This window comes from Oncorhynchus clarkii, chromosome 23 (genome assembly GCF_045791955.1).
Source record: "Oncorhynchus clarkii lewisi isolate Uvic-CL-2024 chromosome 23, UVic_Ocla_1.0, whole genome shotgun sequence".
NCBI lineage: Eukaryota > Metazoa > Chordata > Actinopteri > Salmoniformes > Salmonidae > Oncorhynchus > Oncorhynchus clarkii.
Window position 1 is genome coordinate 38,811,962 of NC_092169.1, and position 22,919 is coordinate 38,834,880.

The following is a 22,919-nucleotide window of genomic DNA, read 5'->3' on the forward strand; positions in this document are numbered from 1 at the left end:
TGGCCTTGACAGCAGCCTGGCCTTGTGATTTGGCTTTTTTGAACAGAGCCTGTCGAGATTTGAGGCCTCGTTTTAATTCCTCTGCCTTTTGTAGCCTTTGTTCCATGTCCATATTCTTGTTTTTGTCCGCGTGTTTCGTTTCATAATGTCGTCTCAGATTATACTCTTTCAGTACCGCCACACTTTCTCCACACAGAAGACACACAGGTTTTCCAGCTACCTTCGTGAACATATACTCCGACTCCCACCTTGTTTGAAACCCCCGGTTCTCAGTATCCACCTTCCGTTTTGCCATTTTTGATGGGTATCTGAAAGTTAATTTTACTGTGATGCTGACGACTGCTGTGCCAATAAATATTGAAATGAAGCAGCCTACTGCTCGGTGCGTCACCTTTGCATTGTGGGAAATGTAGTATTGGTGCGTGTAAAAGATCTGCGGGCTGCCGGCTTGCTGCGGGCCGGTTCTAATAATAAATCAAGATCATCCCAGGGGCCGTAAAAAACCTTCTTGCGGGCCGGATGTGGCCCGCGGGCCTTGACTCTGACATATGTGCTGTACAGCAAGCGATTATTGACATTTATAAACATTGAAATGCAACGTCTGGATTGTAGTTCACATGAGCCAGTAGTGGGCGAAGTTAATGACTGAGAACTGTAGGGAGAAGGCAGAATGTCGCCTAGAGGTTGAGCGCTAGGGACTCCCTAAAAACACGGCACCTAAATACGAGTGACTTTTGTAGCAGGTTAGGAGAGCATTTTCGCTAACCCTAGCCAGAATTGTTTTCCGACCCTACGCTTGCTTACAGCTGCACTGGGGTCGAACAGGCTTCCTGTTTACATTAAGACACCATGGAACCGCCGTGAGATATGGCTCAGTAAACGTACCTCAATCCAGGAATGAGAAATGCGTTGTTCCCCGAATTGCTCCATTATCCCAACTGTTACACCGAGAAGATTGAATTTCTGTTATAATCTCAACCCGGCACAGCCAGAAGAGGACTGGCCACCCCTCAGAGCCACTTGATTTGAGATTTTTCTAACCCAGTGCAAGGTGTGCAGATTGGAAAATGCATAGCTATCTTTCAGCCCTGGGTCAAGAGATCGAGATTGAGATTTTGATGCAATTTACTGTCTAAAGTAAACTGACCAAATTAATTGACACACTCACTGATTCTCTGAATCTGAAATGATGTGTAGAGTTTAAAACTGATATTATTTTTGTCTGCAGCCACAAGGCTCAATTCACTCTAGAACAGAGGAAGTCAAGACACAAACCAAACTAATGCTGATGATGAGGTAAAACCAGGGTCTCATTGTGATAACAAGTGATACACCTTTCAGTCTGTTCAGTCACAGACAGTTGATCAGCATCTTCCTCTGTTGCAGTCCAAGAATGACTTTGCGAATGCAAGAGAAACGGTACACTTCATCTCTACTCCTTCATTTTGGCCATGGGAGGGAGAGGTGAGCTCCACTTGGTGGTTTTGATTTCCTGTGTGTGTTTCACATGTTTTCACTATGAACTTCAAACACAGTTAGCTGCTATAAATGATACAATGTGAATATCTGCCAACTTTGTTATTCTACCATCCCAGTGAGGTCGAGAAGAATGAGAAGATCCGTAATGTTGGCCATTGTACAGTTTACCAGGTACACAAGAACTACAAACAAATCGATAATCTGGAAATACAACATCTCACATCTATGTTAGTTGTGTGTATTGTCTTCCTGACCACCATCATTGCTATATTCCAGAACCTTCTGTCAAACAAAAGCTGCTTAATCCCTCCACTCACAGAAGAACAGGCAGTTCTTCTTCTTTGAAGTGGAGGACAGTTTCTGGATCGTCATGGTAAGCTGGTGTTCCAGCTCCTTTACACATATTATAAACTTAGTGTAGAAAACATTAATAACGCCTTCCTAATATTGAATTGCACCCCCCCCCCCCCTTTTTGACCTCAGAACAACCTCAATTCGTCAAGGCATGAACTCTACAAGGTGTCGAAAGCGTTCCACAGGGATGCTGGCCCATGTTGACTCCAATGCTTCCCACAGTTGTCAAGTTGCCTGGAAGTCCTTTGGGTGGTGGACCGTTCTTGGAGGAGGAAATACTTGTAAGTCTTATTTTGTTGTGTCTTTTATTCATGTTTATTGATCTTTGTCCATTTATGAGCAAATTCAACTCTTCTATGCAGAACTTTTATTTCTTATTCAGATGTTTATTCTCTTTTTCCTGTAGGACACAGTTTATGGCGCAGTACTATTACATCTAGTAAGGATGTGGTTAGCTGATGGTTCTTTAAAATGCTATTTTATCCAGCTCTTCAATGGCACATTTGGCAGAGCAATGGAAGCAGGTGGGGTGGAGCTGCTCATGCAGAAGCTCGTTTCGAGCTTCTAATCTACAGGGTAAACAATAAACACAACATAGTAAATGATTCTCTGCATCTACAGTACCAGTCAAAGGTTTGGACACATCTACTCATTGAAGGGTTTTTCTATATTTTTTATATTTTCTACATTGTAGAAAAGTGTGCAAAGCTTTCATCAAGGTGGCTACTTTGAAGAATCTCAAATATAAAATATATTTTGATTTTGTTACACTTTTTTGGTTACTACATGATTCCATATGTGCTATTTCATAGTTTTGATGTCTTCTTTGTTATTGTACAGTGTAGAAAATAGTCATATCATGTAAAACCCTTGAATGAGTAGGTGTGTCCAAACGTTTGACTGGTAACTGTATATGCATAGTAATGGAGGGCACTAGGTGGAGGTGATTTGTCATGTCTTATTGGATGCAGAACATTTGTTTTACACGTGTGACTATATACTTTGAGAATTGTAGCTTGATTGCATGGTTCAACTGAAATAGTCCAAGCATGTGTTTTCTCAATTGTTTTGCTAGGAGCAGGGCACTGCTATTTCAATGCCGGATTCTTTATTATCTTTGTAAATATAACATATTTGACACACATTGACTCATACTTAGTAAGTCCTACCTTTTATGCTGCGTTTAGACAAGGGACGTAAAACCGTCATACCAGTTAGCATAGCGGGACAAGAAAGCAAGAAAGAGGGTGACTGCAAAACCAAGCCAGCACGACGGAATGCGTTGCTGTGATGATTTCAGTAAACAAACAGTGCAAATCAACATCCGGTAGAAAACAACGTTACGGCAAAAGTCAAAATATTTTAACTCTTTACCAATGGACTATGTACAGCTGCAGTGATTGGTTAGCTGCTCAGATAGCAGATGTTTGAAGTTGGTGAGGGAGATAAAAGTCTCCAACTTCAGCGATTTTTGCAATTCGTTCCAGTCACAGGCAGCAGAGAACTGGAAGGAAAGGCCGCCAAATGAGGTGGTGGCTTTAGGGATGATCAGTGAGATACACCTGCAGGAGCGCGTGCTACGGGTGGGTGTTGACATCGTGACCAGTGAACTGAGATAAGGCGGAGCTTTACCTAGCATAGACTTGTAGATGACCTGGAGCCAGTGGGTCTGGCGACGAACATGTAGCGAGGGCCAGCTGACTAGAGCATACAGGTTGCAGTGGTGGGTGGTATAAGGTGTTTTAGTAACAAAACGGATGGCACTGTGATAAACTGCATCCAGTTCTACTGTGAAAACATTAGCATCCGGTGTTGTAAGCTACAATGCGTAAATACTATCCACTTTGCTAACAGTCTGATGGTGGTGTCCAGGCCAGGCTGCCTGCTTGACAGACAGGGTGCTTCTAGCCGTCACCAGAAGGGTTGATCTTGTATTGCGTTTCCAGTGACTAAATGCAGGATCAGATGACAGTCTTCAAATATGGCCTCCCCCACTAATTAGCCCTGCTCAGAAATAGTGCCTTCCTCAAGGAGAGCTGGTCAAAGCTTCTGCCATACTACAGGCCCAGCCCATTTATTTCCATGACCTGTCAACATTATTCATACCTAGCCAATCAGAGGAAACCCCCAACTCTCCCTAATTGTATGAAGGGCTTCCCCTTCCATTATGTAACCTAAAGACACAGAAGGCATGTGGTGTCTGTATTGTATCCCAGGTTGAATGTCACTGTTCTAGCCATTTGAGATGGCGTCCTCTTGTCTTTGGGAACAGCAATGTATGCACTATGCAGGTAAACTAATATCTCCAGCTTTGACCTAACAGGGACCCACCTTGGACAGAAAAATTGTTGCTGCTGAAGCTGGAAATGGGAGCATTGTATTGTCCAGCATACAGTTTGCAGGCCTTTTGTGTTTCTCAATGAGGTTTCTCAGATCTGAAATCTGAGCACAATGGGATGTGTGTATAATGTTGCTTTCTAAGCTAATACCTCACCTTCCCCAAGTATCCCTAAATTAAATTAACCAAACTGATACATGTCTTTCTATTCACCTTCCATTGTCCACTCAGACTGCGTGTATAACTGTCCTCTATCCCTGGTCTCCTCCAGTACCTGCAGACGCTGCACCTGCAGTCCTGTGACCTGCTGGACGTCTTCGGGGAGAATCACCTTTTCCCACCTGGACAAGATGACTTACCTGAAGATCCAGTAATTTGTCAACAGAGTGGAGGAGTGCCTCAGGCTGATCAAATGCTCAGCTTTCCTCTACAACGACCAGCTCATATGGTACAGTTGGGGGAACCAGATCGTGTGTAGGATGTGTGGGGGTGGTCTGCTGTACTTTGGTCTTAAACACCTGCCCACATGTAGAAACCAAATTTAGCCTACAATTTGCAAATGCATGGGTAGGAATAAAGCTAACAGAGCTGGTTGGAAAAACATAAGCTCTGAATTGTATTCTCCCATGATCTTGAGACACAGGCTGCTCCACCATTCAAATGGCCAGGCTCTGTATCTAGTAGGCTCTTTTTCAGGCCTCCCCACCATGCCAAAGCCAGGGAGGGGAGGAGAGAGCTTATTGGGCTTCCCCTCCTGGTGTGCGTGCTAGAGCCCTGATCTAGCCCTTGGTGCCTCCAGGCAGCCCTTTACCACTGTAAGGTGTGGGGGAGCCTGGCAGCAGTAACAGGCATCCCTCCAACTCTCCTCATCCCATTAGGGTTGGGGCTGGGAGGCACAGAGACTTTAAATACATACCTTAATCTGATTACAGTAACCCTGTAATCCCAACATGTCTCTCACTTTTAACTCAGTCTGACCTGATATCTAATCAGGTGATTATGTGAACGATAATATAATTATCGTAATGATTTGATTGATTGCTAATCAAAGAATTTGAGCAGTTTTTATAGCATTGGGCCTGAAGATGATGGGCTTAGTTTATCAATACTCCTGAACAGACTGTGAACCGGAACAGGACATGTTTGATGCTAACTAAGGTGTGTCCCCTTTTTTTGTTGTCCCCATTCAGAAGTTGTCTGGAGCAGGATGACATGCGGATCCTGTACAAGTACCTGCCGACGTCACTGTTCCCCAGACACTCCGAACCAGAGGTGTGTGTGTGTGTGTGTGTGTGAGTGAGAGAGAGGGTCTCTCAGAGCATACACAGTCAGCCCACTGACACCCCTATCAGATCACAGCAAAATCACATTCTACTTCAACAGAGCAATACTCAATCATGAGGCATCAGAGCCAAAGGAACTGCATAATATTAAGAAATGCTATTGATGGAAGGAAAGTAGTGTAGAAATCTACCAAAAACAATTAGGCAACAAGAAATTAAATCCCTTTTAGACAACTTCCGGGGCAATACATTTCACAGTAATAGTGAAGGTGTAAACTTGACAGTTGAAAACCTAGACAGTATACAGTGGGGGGAAAAGTATTTAGTCAGCCACCAATTGTGCAAGTTCTCCCACTTAAAAAGATGAGAGAGGCTTGTAATTTTCATCATAGGTACACTTCATCTATGACAGACAAAATGAGAAGAAAAAAATCCAGAAAATCATATTGTAGGATTTTTTATGAATTTATTTGCAAATTATGGTGGGAAATAAGTATTTGGTCACCTACAAACAAGCAAGATTTCTGGCTCTCACAGACCTGTAACTTTTTCTTTAAGAGGCTCCTCTGTCCTCCACTCGTTACCTGTATTAATGGCACCTGTTTGAACTTGTTATCAGTATAAAAGACACCTGTCCACAACCTCAAACAGTCACACTCCAAACTCCACTATGGCCAAGACCAAAGAGCTGTCAAAGGACACCAGGAACAAAATTGTAGACCTGCACCAGGCTGGGAAGACTGAATCTGCAATAGGTAAGCAGCTTGGTTTGAAGAAATCAACTGTGGGAGCAATTATTAGGAAATGGAAGACATACAAGACCACTGATAATCTCCCTCGATCTGGGGCTCCACGCAAGATCTCACCCCATGGGGTCAAAATAATCACAAGAACGGTGAGAAAAAATCCCCGAACCACACCTAGTGAATGACCTGCAGAGAGCTGGGACCAAAGTAACAAAGCCTACCATCAGTAACACACTACGCCGCCAGGGAATCAAATCCTGCAATGCCAGACGTGTCCCCCTGCTTAAGCCAGTACATGTCCAGGCCTTTCTGAAGTTTGCTAGAGAGCATTTGGATGATCCAGAAGAAGATTGGGATAATGTCATATGGTCAGATGAAACCAAAATATAACTTTTTGGTAAAAACTCAACTCGTCGTGTTTGGAGGACAAAGAATGCTGAGTTGCATCCAAAGAACACCATACCTACTGTGAAGCATGGGGGTGGAAACATCATGCTTTGGGGCTGTTTTTCTGCAAAGGGACCAGGACGACTGATCCGTGTAAAGGAAAGAATGAATGGGGCCATGTATCGTGAGATTTTGAGTGAAAACCTCCTTCCATCAGCAAGGGCATTGAAGAGAAAACGTGGCTGGGTATTTCAGCATGACAATGATCCCAAACACACCGCCCGGGCAACGAAGGAGTGGCTTCGTAAGAAGCATTTCAAGGTCCTGGAGTGGCCTAGCCAGTCTCCAGATCTCAACCCCATAGAAAATCTTTGGAGGGAGTTGAAAGTCCATGTTGCCCAGCAACAGCCCCAAAACATCACTGCTCTAGAGGAGATCTGCATGGAGGAATGGGCCAAAATACCAGCAACAGTGTGTGAAAACCTTGTGAAGAATTACAGAAAACGTTTGACCTCTGTCATTGCCAACAAAGGGTATATAACAACGTATTGAGATAAACTTTTGTTATTGACCAAATACTTATTTTCCACCATAATTTGCAAATAAATTCATTGAAAATCCTACAATGTGATTTTCTAGATTTTTTTTCTCATTTTGTCTGTCATAGTTGAAGTATACCTATGATGAAAATTACAGGCCTCTCTCATCTTTTTAAGTTGGAGAACTTGCACAATTGGTGGCTGACTAAATACTTTTTTGCCCCACTGTATTTGACCCGAAGAATGTATTATAACATTGACAGTTAGTTGAACACCCATTGTTACCCCACAGGCTCCAGACAATGTTGATAATGATTTGTTAAGTTATATTAAAGCAGGTTTTCGCTTTCTCTCCACCATCTCTCTTCTCCACCCACTCTCCCTCTCTTCCCCTCCCTCCCTTTCTCTCTCCAGCTGGCTGGTAGGGACTCTCCCGTAAGACCTGAGGTGGCAAGAAATCTGCTTCACTATGGGAGGCAAGTCCTTAAACACCCTCTCTGGTCCCCTGCCTCCCTCCCTCCATTTATCGTGTTCATTCAGGATGGGTTTTAGTGGATATATTGTTAGGTCAATGTAGTGATGGAATAAATATATTGTGTTAACGTAGTGATGGAAGAACTATATTGTTAGGTCAACGCAGTGATGGAAGGACTATATTGTTAGGTCAATGCAGTGATGGAAGGACTATATTGTTAGGTCAACGCAGTGATGGAAGGACTATATTGTTAGGTAAATGTAGTGATGGAAGGACTATATTGTTAGGTCAACGCAGTGATGGAAGGACTATATTGTTAGGTCAACGCAGTGATGGAAGGACTATATTGTTAGGTAAATGTAGTGATGGAAGAACTATATTGTTAGGTCAACGCAGTGATGGAAGGACTATATTGTTAGGTAAATGTAGTGATGGAAGAACTATATTGTTAGGTCAACGCAGTGATGGAAGGACTATATTGTTAGGTAAATGTAGTGATGGAAGAACTATATTGTTAGGTCAACGCAGTGATGGAAGGTCTATATTGTTAGGTCAACGCAGTGATGGAAGGACTATATTGTTAGGTAAATGTAGTGATGGAAGAACTATATTGTTAGGTCAACGCAGTGATGGAAGGACTATATTGTTATGTCAACGTAGTGATGGAAGAACTATATTGTTATGTCAACGTAGTGATGGAAGAACTATATTGTTATGTCAACGTAGTGATGGAAGAACTATATTGTTAAGTCAACGTAGTGATGGAATAACTATATTGTTAGGTCAACTTAGTGATGGAAGAACTACAGTTGAAGTCGGGAGTTTACATACACTTATGTTGGAGTCATTAAAACTTGTTTTTTCAACCACTCCACAAATTTCTTGTCAACAAACTATAGTTTTGGCAAGTCGGTTAGGACATCTACTTTGTGCATTACACTAGTAATTTTTCCAACAATTGTTTACAGACAGATTATTTCACTTATAATTCACTGTATCACAATTCCAGTAGGTCAGAAGTTTACATACACTAAGCTGACTGTGCCTTTAACCCTGCTTGGAAAATTCCAGAAAATGATGTCATGGCTTTAGAAGCTTCTGATAGGCTGATTGACATAATTTGAGTCAATTGGAGGTGTACCTGTGGATATATTTCAAGGCCTACCTTCAAACTCAGTGCCTCTTTGCTTGACATCATTGGAAAATCAAAAGAAATCAGCCAAGACCTCATTAAAAAATTGGAGACCTTCACAAGTCTGGTTCATCCTTGGGAGAAATGTCCAAATGCCTGAAGGTACCAAGTTCATCTGTACAAACAATAGTATGCAAGTATAAACACCATGGGACCACGCAGCCGTCATAATGCTCAGGAAGGAGATGCGTTCTGTCTCCTAAGAGATGAACATATTTGGTGCGAAAAGTGCAAATCAATCCCAGAACAACAGCCACGGACCTTGTGAAGATGCTGGAGGAAACAAGTACAAAATGAAACAAGTCCTATATCGACATAATCTGACAGGCCGCTCAGCAAGGAAGAAGCCCATGCTCCAGAACCGCCATTAAAAAAGCCAGACTATGGTTTGCAACTGCACATGGGGACAACGTCGTACTTTTTGGAGAAATGTCCTCTGGTCTGATGAAACAAAAATAGAACTGTTTGGCCATAACGACCACCGTTATGTTTGGAGGAAAAAGTGGGAGGCTTGCAAGCCGAAGAACACCATCCCAACCGCGAAGCACAGGGTTGGCAGCATCATGTTGTGGGGATGCTTTGCTGCAGGAGGGACTGGTGCACTTCACAAAATAGATGGCATCATGAGGGAGGAAAATTGTGTATATATTGAAGCAGCATCTCAAGACATCAGTCAGGAAGTTAAAGCTTGGTCGCAAATGGGTCTTCCAAATGGACAATGACCCCAAGCATACTTCCAAAGTTATGGCAAAATGGCTTAAGCACAACAAAGTCAAGGTATTGGAGTGGCCATCACAAAGCCCCGACCTCAAACCTATAGAAAATGTGTGAGCAGAACTGAAAAAGCGTGTGCGGGCAAGGAGGCCTACAAACCTGACTCAGTTACACCAGCTCTGTCAGGAGGAATGGTCCAAAATTCACCCAACTTATTGTGGGAAGCTCGTGGAAGGCTACCCAAAACCTTTGACCCAAGTTAAACAATTTAAAGGCAATGCTACCAAATACTAATTGAGTGTATGTAAACTTCTGACCCACAGGGAATGTGATGAAAGAAATAAAAGCTGAAATAAATCATTCTCTCTACTATTATTCTGACATTTCACATTCTTAAAATAAAGTGGTGATCCTAACTGACCTAAGACAGGCAATTTTTACTAGGATTAATTGTCAGGAATTGTGAAAAACTGAGTTTAAATGTATTTGGCTAAGGTGTATGTAAACTTCCGACTTCAACTTATCAAGTGAAATCAATCAAGCGTGATGGCACAATTGGGGTGGGGTATTTTTTTTATCGTTTTGCTACGAAAGTGTCATTATTGTAGCATTAGGTTGTAATTAAAGTGTGTTGGTGGCCAGGCAGGCGTAATATCCAGTCTGATTGTTTAACATCATGGAGGATTACTGATCAGTGTTACAACACAGCGTGGTCTTACCCCACTAACAATAATGAGATTTGCAGCTCTCTACCATCCCACACACAGACACAAAGGAGGGGGATTGACTCTGGGATCACACTTAACAGAGAGAGGGAGGGAGAGCTAAGCTGTTTAAGAGTCCCGGTCTAGCCTAGTCCACCCTAGAGCCCTCTGTGCTTGAGAGGAAGAGACACTATGCGACCGAAAGTATATGTGGACAGCTGCTTGTTGAACATCTCATGCCAAAATCATGGGCATTAATATGGAGTTGGTCCCCCCCTTTGCTGCTATAAGAGCCTCCACTCTTCTGGGAAGGCTTTCCACTAGATGTGGGGACTTTCTTCCATTCAGCCACGAGCATTAGTGAGGTTGGCACTGACGTTGGGCGATTAGGCCTAGTTCGCAGTCGGTGTTCCAATTCATCCCAAAGGTGTTCGATGGGGTTGAGGTCAGGACTCTGTGCAGGCCATTCAAGTTATTCCACAACAATCTCGACAAAACATTTCTGTATGGACCTCGCTTTGTGCACATTGTCATGCTGAAACAGGAAAGGGCCTTCCTCATAATGTTGCCACAAAGTTGGTAGTACAGAATCATTGTCTAGAATGTCATTGTATGCTGTAGCATTAAGATTCCCCTTCACTAGAACCAAGAGGCCTAGCCAGAACCATGAAAAACAGCTCCAGACCATTATTCCTCCTGCACCAAACTTTACAGTTGGCACTATGCATTCGGGCAGGTAGCGTCCTCCTGGCATCCGCCAAACCCAGATTGGTCTGTTGGACTGCCAGATGGTGAAGCGTGATTCATCACTACAAAGAACGCGTTTCCACTGCTCCAGAGTCCAATGGTGGTGAGTTTTACACCACTCCAGCGTTTGGCATTGCACTGGTGATCAAAGGCTTGTGTGCAGCTGCTCGGCCATGGAAACCCATTTCATGAAGCTCCTGACAAACAGTTGTGCTGACGTTGCTCCCAGAGGCAGTTTGGAACTCGGTAGTGAGTGTTGCAACTGAGGACAGATGATTTTTATGCGCTACGCGCTTTAGCACTCGGCGGTCCTGTTCTGTGAGCTTGTGTGGCCTACCACTTCGTGGCTGAACCGTTGTTGCTCCTAGATGTTTCCACTTCAAAGTAACATCACTTAAAGTTGACTGGGAGCAGCTCTAGCAGGGCAGAAATTTGATGAACTTGTGTTGGACAGGTGGCATCCTATGACGGTGCCACGTTGAAAGTCACTGAGCTCTTCAGTAAGGCCATTCTACTGCCAATGTTTGTCTATGGAGATTGCATGGCTCTGTGCTCAATTTTATACACTTGTCAGCAACGGTTATGACTGAAATAGCCTAATCCACTATTTTGACAGGGTGTCCACATACTTTTGTGTATATATAGTGTAATTTGCAGAGGCGCTCCTCAGTTTAGCCCAAGTCCCAGAGGTGGGCCTGTTGTACAGCTGTGTCTGAGAAAAGCCCTGGGCTCTGTATGAATACTGTAAAAGTGCACCCTTCCTGCGTCCCTTCCAATCACTGATTCAACACAGCTGTATAGACGAAAGAATGGGTTCCACTACAGTGTACTGATTCAACACAGCTGTATAGATGAAAGAATGGGTCCCACTATACTGATTCAACACAGTTGTATAGACAAAAGAATGGGTTCCACTATACTGATTCAACACAACTGTATAGATGAAAGAATGGGTCCCACTATACTGATTCAACACAACTGTATAGATGAAAGAATGGGTCCCACTATACTGATTCAACACAACTGTATAGATGAAAGAATGGGTTCCACTATACTGATTCAGCTTTAGCTGTATAGATGAAAGAATGGGTTCCACTATACTGATTCAACACAACTGTATAGATGAAAGAATGGGTTCCACTATACTGATTCAGCTTTAGCTGTATAGATGAAAGAATGGGTCCCACTATACTGATTCAACACAGCTGTATAGATGAAAGAATGGGTCCCACTATACTGATTCAGCTTTAGCTGTATAGATGAAAGAATGGGTTCCACTATACTGATTCAACAGAACTGTATAGATGAAAGAATGGGTCCCACTATACTGATTCAACACAACTGTATAGATGAAAGAATGGGTCCCACTATACTGATTCAACACAACTGTATAGATGAAAGAATGGGTTCCACAACATGGCTTTCACCTATCCTGTCTGGTCAGATCAGCGATTACCTCATAGAAGGGAAGAGAATGAATGATCTCAAAGAATAGGTCGAATTAAGAGGTTATCCCTTTAGGGCAAGTAGCTTGGCAGAAAGTAGTCAAACACACAGAGACAACATTTTATGTAGATCTAAGTAGAGGCACAGAGAAGACAATACAAGCACTTCATATAAATGCATTTTCAAAGCATTGAAATAGAGCCGTTGTTAGAGGAGGAGGTGGGGGGAGGTGACCCCTAAGAGTGTACTGCTGTCGGTGTGACTCGTGACTGCGAGGGGAATTGGATACGCCAAGCTCAGGCTGACTCCTGGGATACACAGAGAGAGAGAGAGAGAGAGAGAGAGAGAGGATCATTTAACAAGGAGATTATCCAGCAAAAGCCCCAAGGGCAGGGGAGAACTGTTAAAGTGTAAATGATGGAAGGGTCGCACGCACGTACAGTACGTACGTACACACACAGTATGCAAACCCCACAGTCATACAGTATGCAAACCCCACAGTCATACAGTATGCAAACCCACACAGTCATACAGTATGCAAACCACACAGTCATACAGTATGCAAACCCACACAGTCATACAGTATGCAAACCCACACAGTCATACAGTATGCAAACCCCACAGTCATACAGTATGCAAACCCCACAGACATACAGTATGCAAACCACACAGTCATACAGTATGCAAACCCACACAGTCATACAGTATGCAAACCACACAGTCATACAGTATGCAAACCCACACAGTCATACAGTATGCAAACCCACACAGTCATACAGTATGCAAACCCCACAGTCATACAGTATGCAAACCCCACAGTCATACAGTATGCAAACCCCACAGACATACAGTATGCAAACCCCACAGACATACAGTATGCAAACCCACACAATCACACAGTATGCAAACCCACACAGTCATACAGTATGCAAACCCACACAGTCATACAGTATGCAAACCCCACAGTCATACAGTATGCAAACCCTACAGTCATACAGTATGCAAACCCCACAGTCATACAGTATGCAAACCCACACAGTCATACAGTATGCAAACCCACACAGTCATACAGTATGCAAACCCCACAGACATACAGTATGCAAAGGACCTGCTAACCTCAAAGACCCAGAGGCCAAATTCCGCTTCCCCAGAATATTCGTCAACACAGAGGACAATTATGAGGAGCTGCATCTGATTGTTTATAAGGTGAGGAGCTGCATCTGATTGTTTATAAGGTGAGGAGCTGCATCTGATTGTTTATAAGGTGAGGAGCTGCAGCTGATTGTTTATAAGGTGAGGAGCTGCAGCTGATTGTTTATAAGATGAGGAGCTGCATCTGATTGTTTATAAGGTGAGGAGCTGCATCTGATTGTTTATAAGGTGAGGAGCTGCATCTGATTGTTTATAAGGTGAGGAGCTGCAGCTGATTGTTTATAAGGTGAGGAGCTGCATCTGATTGTTTATAAGGTGAGGAGCTGCATCTGATTGTTTATAAGGTGAGGAGCTGCATCTGATTGTTTATAAGGTGAGGAGCTGCATCTGATTGTTTATAAGGTGAGGAGCTGCATCTGATTGTTTATAAGGTGAGGAGCTGCATCTGATTGTTTATAAGGTGAGGAGCTGCAGCTGATTGTTTATAAGGTGAGGAGCTGCATCTGATTGTTTATAAGGTGAGGAGCTGCATCTGATTGTTTATAAGGTGAGGAGCTGCATCTGATTGTTTATAAGGTGAGGAGCTGCATCTGATTGTTTATAAGGTGAGGAGCTGCATCTGATTGTTTATAAGGTGAGGAGCTGCATCTGATTGTTTATAAGGTGAGGAGCTGCATCTGATTGTTTATAAGGTGAGGAGCTGCATCTGATTGTTTATAAGGTGAGGAGCTGCATCTGATTGTTTATAAGGTGAGGAGCTGCATCTGATTGTTTATAAGGTGAGGAGCTGCATCTGATTGTTTATAAGGTGAGGAGCTGCATCTGATTGTTTATAAGGTGAGGAGCTGCATCTGATTGTTTATAAGGTGAGGAGCTGCAGCTGATTGTTTATAAGATGAGGAGCTGCATCTGATTGTTTATAAGGTGAGGAGCTGCATCTGATTGTTTATAAGGTGAGGAGCTGCATCTGATTGTTTATAAGGTGAGGAGCTGCATCTGATTGTTTATAAGGTGAGGAGCTGCATCTGATTGTTTATAAGGTGAGGAGCTGCATCTGATTGTTTATAAGGTGAGGAGCTGCATCTGATTGTTTATAAGGTGAGGAGCTGCATCTGATTGTTTATAAGGTGAGGAGCTGCATCTGATTGTTTATAAGGTGAGGAGCTGCATCTGATTGTTTATAAGGTGAGGAGCTGCATCTGATTGTTTATAAGGTGAGGAGCTGCATCTGATTGTTTATAAGGTGAGGAGCTGCATCTGATTGTTTATAAGGTGAGGAGATGTCTGCGTCCCAAATGGCAACATATTCCCTATATAATGCACTACTTTTAACCAGGGCCCATAGGGCTCTAGTCAAAAGTAGTGGAAGGCTCTGGTCTAAAGTAGGACACTATATAGGGAAAAGGGGGGGTTATTTGGGATGCAACTAAAGAGAAGGGAACTGTGGTCTTGAGGTTATTAGGAACTCGGTAGCATTAATTATGGAAATCACCCAAAGAGGCTTTTTTTTATGTTTTAAAGAGAGCGAGATTGGTAGTACTCCCAACCCATTATTTGTTTGGCAGACAATTTGGTAATCTGGTATTATTTCATAACTGAAGGACAGAGGGAGGGTTTGACCCAAGTTGACCTCTTGTTGGGAATAGACAGCTTTGTTCTCTGGTCTCTCAAATGGCTTTTAAATTCAATATATTTGGTAAGTTCTAAATTATAGTATTCCTTTCTCTAGACCCATTATATTCAAACGGCACATTGCTTTATTTCAGGCGATGAGTGCAGCGGTTTGTTTTATGATCAGTGGTGAGTATCTTCTCATATCATATGGTCAAACTCCCCCCTTCTAAACATCTGGGCTGATGCTTATTACATTTTCTTAGTCTGCTGTTCTTGCGAATATAGCAATGGCAAACTATTGGCAAAATATTATGTGGACTGTGAAAAGAAAAAAACCTAAAGTTCCTAAATCCATTCTACTAATTCTAACTGTATGGTCATATTCTCTCCCAGTGTCGGTGGAGCTGACGAGGGAGTTCTGTGAGCAGCTGGATGGCCTGGTGGGTCCTCAGCTCACCCTGCTGGCCTCAGACGTATGTGAACAGTACAACGTCAACCGCAGGATATCAGGGTCAGTACTGTCACTTTAATCCGCAAAGCCTCTAACCTCCACTCCAATTCCTCGGCCTGTGTTGCTTCAACATGCAATGATGGAGATTACGGTCCGAAATATTGAAAGAGGTATATAGTCAAACGACCCCTCATTAAACTTAGCATCCGGAACCAAATCTCACATGTGCGCTTGCCAACTTCGTCTGTCACAAGAGACTTACCCCTTATAAATACAACAGCTAGAGACTATTGTCACAGCATGCACTGAAGTGGAGCTTGCCCTTATCTGGAGCAAATGAATGTAATTGAATTTGGACTGGAAGATTGTTCAGCAGCCAAACAGTTTTATTTTAGCTGTTTTAACACAAGCCATTTCTCTGTTGTCAGGATGGGTACCACCAGCCTATTTCCGCAACATTTAAGAGCGTTGAAGCACGAGATTAACCTTCTCTACCGTTGTTGTCTTGTAGCTACCCAGTGTAGCAATGTGAAGCTCACCTGCGCAGATACTCTGTGTGACTCTGAGAGCAAAGTCTTGCATCGTGCTCATCTCAATATCTGCGGTGCTGCGTCTACCCTTAACATAACATGTTGTGCTGGCAAGGATATTTTATTTTCATATTGGCCTTTCCAGTACGGTTCCAGCAACTCTGTTGAATGAGCAAGCAGGCTAGCACAGTACAGTTCTGCTTGGCTCTGCTCATCTTGACTCAGTAGTGTGAAAAGGTCATTTGACTCTCCTCTCATCCTTGTAATTATCGTCATCCTCTCCCTCTGTGTTGCTGTAGGCCGGACAAGGAGCCCCAGTTCAACTTCATCTACTTCAACCACATGAACCTGGCAGAGAAGAGCACCATCCACATGAGGAAGACTCCCAGCGTGTTTCTGACCTCTGTCCACGCAGACATGAAGATTCTGGGAGACATCAACTGTGACTTTGCAGTAGTACAACAACAATGTATCACAACAAAACTACAACCCTATTAGGGTTAGCTCTCTGAGGCTTAGTTTTGACAGCTCTCTGTGAGTAGAGTATATTATAGTGTCCTTTTGTTCATGTCCTTTTTGTATGTTGCCTCAGGGTTGATGAAGATCAAGAGATCATTGTGAAGGCAATGACAGACTACTGGGTGGTCGGCCAGAAGTCGGACCAGAGAGAGCTGTACGTCATCTTGAACCAGAAGAATGTCCATTTGTTTGAAGTTAACGGTAGGTCCAACATAAATAGATGGAAGAATTAAGGATTTTTTGGAGCTCATCTCACGTTTTCTTGGTATGCTATGCTTCTTGGTATGCTATGCTTCTTGGTATGCTATGCTTCTTGGTATGCTATGCTTCTTGGTATGCTATGCTTCTTGGTATGCTATGCTTCTTGGTATGCTATGCTTCTTGGCATGCTATGCTTCTTGGTATGCTATGCTTCTTGGTATGCTTATCCCAACAGAAGAAGTGAAAAGGCTCTGTGCGACACAGTTCAACAACATTTTCTTCTTGGACTGAAGGAAGGAAGGAAAGAAAGAACTGCTCAAAGAAGAACAAGAACGAGAGACCGAGAGAGAAATGGACTGTTTCACCACATTGCAGGGTAGTATGACAGTATCAGTGTAATGCAATAATTGCGTAGATTATGTAACCAAACCATGAAAATGCCACGCACACGTCCCTCCGTGGGGTTAGGTCCAGAATCTATTTAGTAACCACATTATAGGCCTGTTAGAACACACACTTCTTGCACAGTCTTCACATTTTGCTGCCTTAAAATGAAATCTAAAAAGGGAGTAAGTAGTTTGGTTTCTTACAGATCTACTCAACTCTACATTTTCAAAGAGAAAAAGTTATTGACAATTTTCTAATTAATACAAAAATGAAGGTGTCTTTATTGTGTATATCTTCACATCCCAAAGTTAATACTTGGTGGAAACACTGTTGGCAGCCATTACAGCTGTGAATAATTTGGAATAAGATTCTACCAACTTTGCACAACTCTTAGGGCAACATATGTCCATTGTTTTTGTCAAAATGTCTCAAGCTCAGTAAATTTGGACAGCTCAGTAATAATGGACAGCAATATTCAAACCTTGTGTCTGATTTTCAAGCACATTTAAGTCAGGACTGAGACTAGACCACTCAGGTGCACTCAACACCTATTGTAAAGCCACTGTGGTGTGTTTTCTGGGGCGGGTTTTCCTTTATATTTTTCCCTGGCTTTGCCCCCTTCATATTTATTTTGCTCCTGACAAACTCCCCAGTCCCTGCCGGTGACAAGCATACCCATAACATGATGCTGCCACCCCAATACATCACAGCTATAGAGTTTTCTTTTTCTGCAGGACAATTACACAAATTATAATGCCAAATACACCAGAATGGCTTCCCAAAGGTGTTGAGTGTTCCAGATTGGTCCAGTTAAATCTGCTTTAAAAAATCTGAGACAAGATTTGAATATTGCTGTCAATCAATGATTCCCAACCAAATTTGCTGAGCTTGAGAAATTTTTACAAAAACAATGGATATATGTATTTTGAATATTTTATTAGGATCCCCATTAGCTGTTGCAAAAGCAGCAGCTACTCTTCCTGTGGCCCACACAAAGCATGAAACATGACAGAATATTAATAGACAAGAACAGCTCAAGGACAGAACTACATCAATTTAATATGTTGCCCTAAGTGTTGTGCAAGGTTGGTAGAATCTTATTCAAAATTATTCACAGCTGTGATGGCGGCCAAAAGGTGCTTCCACCAAGTATAAATTCTGGAGTGCGAAGACCTATTCAAATGCATCCTCATTTTTTTCTATTTCTTAGTCATTAGGAAAATGTTCTAGAATTTTTCTTTAACTTTGAAAACATGGAGTAGGTTGTGCAGATCGATATGATTATTTTTTTATGTTATCCTTTTTTAGATTTAATCTTAAGGTAGCAAAATGTGAAGACCGTCCAAAGGGGTGTGTAGACTTTCACTAGCAACTGTACATTATGAAGGATTTGACAAATACTCACTTTTTTGTATCAGCTTTTCTGAATGGGTGCCTATGGTTGCATGGCCATCGGTGTTCCATTGATCTCTTACTGTATGTATAGTAAAAAATTAAATAAAGAAGCTTTTCACATCATGTAATTTTCATTCTTGTAATTAAGAGTAAAATGATCAGAATTGTTTAGAAGCTTGCCCTAATGTGGATTGTAAAATACAACCCAAACATTATATAAATTAAGAAATTATAATTTCAACTACAGCCTAAAAATATATGTTCTGTTTGACAAGGGAATGCTTTCCTTACTGTAACGTCAAAACATGCTAAAAAGGTTTTTTGCTAACATAGATAGTGTTCCCCCAACTAATGGAAAACTGGACACTCATAAATTAGGGGAACATTACAAAAATGTTCTCTCTCTCCCTAGAATTGTTATCTAGGTAACCATAACAACAAACATTGATCAGCTGCTTCTGAACGTTTTGTACTTTCCTAAATTGACCCTGTAGGGACTGATAAAGCCACATTATAACCAATGGTTCAGACTGCTCTGGGGGGAAGTTTCCCCCAGGTGCAGATCTATACTGATCAAAAATATAAACGCAACATGTAAAGTGTTGGTCCCATGTTTCATGAGATGAAATAAAAGATTCCAGAAATGTTCCATATGCACAAAAAGCTTATTTCTTTCAAATGTTGTGCACAAATTTGTTTACATCAATGTTAGTAACAATTTCTCCTTTGCCAAGATATGCCACACCTGTCAGGTGGATGAATTATCAAGAAGTTGATTAAACAGCATGATCATTATACAGGTGCACCTTGTGCTGGGGACAATAAAAGGCAACTCTAAAATGTGCAGTTTTGTCACACAACACAATGCCACAGATGTATTGTGTTTTAAGGGAGCGTGCAATTGGCACGCTGACTGCAGGAATGTCCACCAGAGCTGAATGTTCATTGAATGTTAATTTCTCTACCATAAGCCGCCTCCAATGTCATTTTAGAGAATTTGGCAGTGCTTCCAATAGGCCTCGCAACCGCAGACCAAGTGTAACCTCCACATCCAGCTTTTTCACCTACGGGATCATCTGAGATCAGCCACAGCTGATGAAACTGTGGATTTGCACAACCAAATAACTTCTGCACAAACTGTCAGAAACGTCTCAGGGAAGCTTATCTGCGTTATCGTTGTCCTCACCAGAGTCATGACCTGACTGCAGTTTGGCGTCGTAGTCGACTTCAGTGGGCAAATACTCAGCTTCGCTGGTCACTGGCACGCTGGAGAAATGTGCTGAATCCCGGTTTCAACTGTACCGGGCAGATGGCAGACAGTGTGTATAGTGTCTTGTGGGCAAGCGGATTGCGGATGTCGACATTGTGAACAGTGCCCCATGGTGGCGGTGGAGTTATGGTATGGGCAGGCATAAGCTACGGACCACGGAAAACAATTGCATTTTATCAATGGCAATTTATATGTACAGAGATATCATGACGATATCCTGAGGCCCATTGTCGTACCATTAATCTGCCGAAATCACCTCATGTTTCAGCATAATAATGCACGGCCCCATGTCGCAAGGATCTGTACACAATTCCTGGAAGCTGAAAATGTCCCAGTTCTTCCATGGCTTGCATACTCAACAGACATGTCAACCATTGAGCATGTTTGGAATGCTCTGGATCGACATGTACGACAGCATGTTCCAGTGGGATAACCTTCCACAGGCCAAAATTAACAGTCTGATCAACTCTATGCAAAGATACTGACTGGTTTTCTGACACATTCCCTTACCTTTATTAAGATATCTGTGACCAACAGATGCATATCTGTATTCCTAGTCATGTGAAAGCCATATATTAGGGCCTCATTTATTTTAATTGACTGATTTCCTTATATGAACTGTAACTCTGTAAAATCTGTTAAATTGTTGCATGTTGCGTTTATATTAACCTCCACCATTGGTGAAGAAAATGATACATTGACCCAAGATCAGCATCTGTGGGCAACTTCACTCTACTCTGTCCGGCCAAGATCTTACCACAAGTAGGTCCCTAACTGATACAGGGTCAAATATTTTTTCAACGCCCCACTGGTTGAGGTTATGATTGCGAGTAGGATGATCTGGCCCTGGTGCAACTTCTACTGTTAAAGCCACCTGGCTCAGATACATGAAGTCATTTCCACCTGGGAGTTACTGTCTGTCTGTCTGCCTCATGGTTGTGCTGCTGACAACACTGTGACCGCCCTTTTGTGGTGTGTTGAAAGTACACACAAGGTGAAATTTGAAACGATAAAATTGGAGAGATGATGAGAGTGGGAAACAGTTACATTCCATAGGACAGGACATAGAATAATCTTTATGTTTAATAGGTCTACATTAAATGAGAATAATGCCAGGGACACAGGCGCACACACACACACACACACACAAATGGGTGCCAGACTTTGAAAGTTAGGGTGCTAAAACATACCTTTACACTGATATTTCGAAAGTGGGGGTGCAGCTACTATGTTTTGCTAGATTGCTCAAGCGCCGATGCACCCACACAGAGAGATTAAAAAAAATAGAGGGGAGTTTACATCCTTGTTAGAGTGCATTTTTCCTTGCCACGATAATCCGTCCACCTGACAGGTGTGGCATATCAAGAAGCTGATTAAACAGCATTGTCATTACCCCTATGTGAAAAAGTTGCGCCACATTTAGCGACAATGACTCCAACCAAACACTTGCTGTAGTTGTTGATCAGTCTCTCACGTCTCTTCTCTGATACAGAGCAGAATTAATGGCCGTCATTGTAAATAAGAATTTGTTCTTAACTGACTTGCCTAGTTAATTAACGTTTATTAAATGTTTATTACACAGGTGCACCTTGTGCTGAGGGATAATAAAAGGTCACCAAAATGTGCAGTTTTGTCACAAAACAATGCTACAGATGTCTCAAGTTTTGAGGTAACGTGCAATTGTCATGCTGACTGCATGAATGTCCACCAGAGCTGTTGCCAGATAATTTAATGTTAATTTCTCTACAATAAGCTGCCTAAACGGATGTTTTAGAGAATTTGGCAGTACGTCCAACAACCGCAAACCACGTGTACCAAGCCAAGACCTCTAAATCCGGCTTCTTCACCTGCTGAATCGATACTAGCCACCCGTACTGCTGATGTGCAAACCCACAGTTTCAATCTAAGACTTTCTGCTCAAACTGTCAAAAATCGTCTCAGGGAAGCTCATCTCCGTACTCGTCACCAAGGTCTTGACCTGACTGCAGTTTGGCGTCATAATCAACTTCAATGGGCAAATGCGCACCTTCGATGGCCGCTGGCACGCAGGAGAAGTGTGCTCTTCACTGATGAAGCCCGGTTTCAACTTTACCGGGCAGGTAATGGGAGCCATCGGCATGTTTGATTTTCACCAGGCATAATGGGGAACTATCTCATCCAAAAAGTTGACTTAAGTTTGTCAAGAAGCACCTGGATGATTAAGACTCTTGGAAGAATGTTCTATGGACAGATGAGTCAAAAGTATAACATTTTGAATGACATGGGTCCCATTATGTCTGGAGAAAACCAAACACTGCATTCCACAGTAAGAACCTCAGACCAACCGTCAAGCATGATGGTGATAGGGGATGGTTTGCTGCCTCAGGACCTGGACGACTTGCGTTAATAGAAGGAACCATTAAATCTGCTCTGTATCAGAGAAGAGACGTGAGAGACTGATCAACAACTACAGGAAGTGTTTGGTTGGAGTCACAACCAGTTATTGTGTAAGGGGAGTGTAAGGGGGGCAATTACTTTTTCACACGGGCAGAATTATGTTATTGTTATTTGTTCACTCAGGATCCCTTTAACTGATATTAGGTTTTGGTTGAAGATCTGATAATATTCAAAAGTAGAGTAAATTAGAAGGGTGCAAATGCTTTTTAACTGCACTATACATATATTTATTTATTATTTTGTGGGGACCCCCGCACCCCCAACCCCCCTACTGACCCAAGGGGTGTGCTCCCCAAAGTTTGGGAACCACTGCTCTAAGTAATGTTACTGGCTACAATATTTTATTCTCTGAAACTGTGGAGTATGTCTAAAAAATGAGCCTGAGCCAACTTCACCCTCATGCCTCTTCATCCTCCACTCCCACTAACATTATGTAATCCCACACTGATCTATTTTCTCTCCAACTCCCTCCTTCTTTTTTCTCAGACGCTGCAGTGGAGGAGCGAATGAAAAAGCTTGCCTGCTACAAAGAGAAGAAGGAGCTTGTGAAGGAGAAAGAA

At 42.5% G+C, this 22,919-nt stretch overlaps 1 pseudogene; it reads left to right on the forward strand.

Annotated features, from left to right (window-relative positions):
- The first annotated feature begins 1,393 nt into the window (after positions 1-1,393).
- Positions 1,394-17,162, forward strand: LOC139381287 (vacuolar fusion protein CCZ1 homolog; annotated as a pseudogene).
- The last annotated feature ends 5,757 nt before the right edge of the window (positions 17,163-22,919 follow it).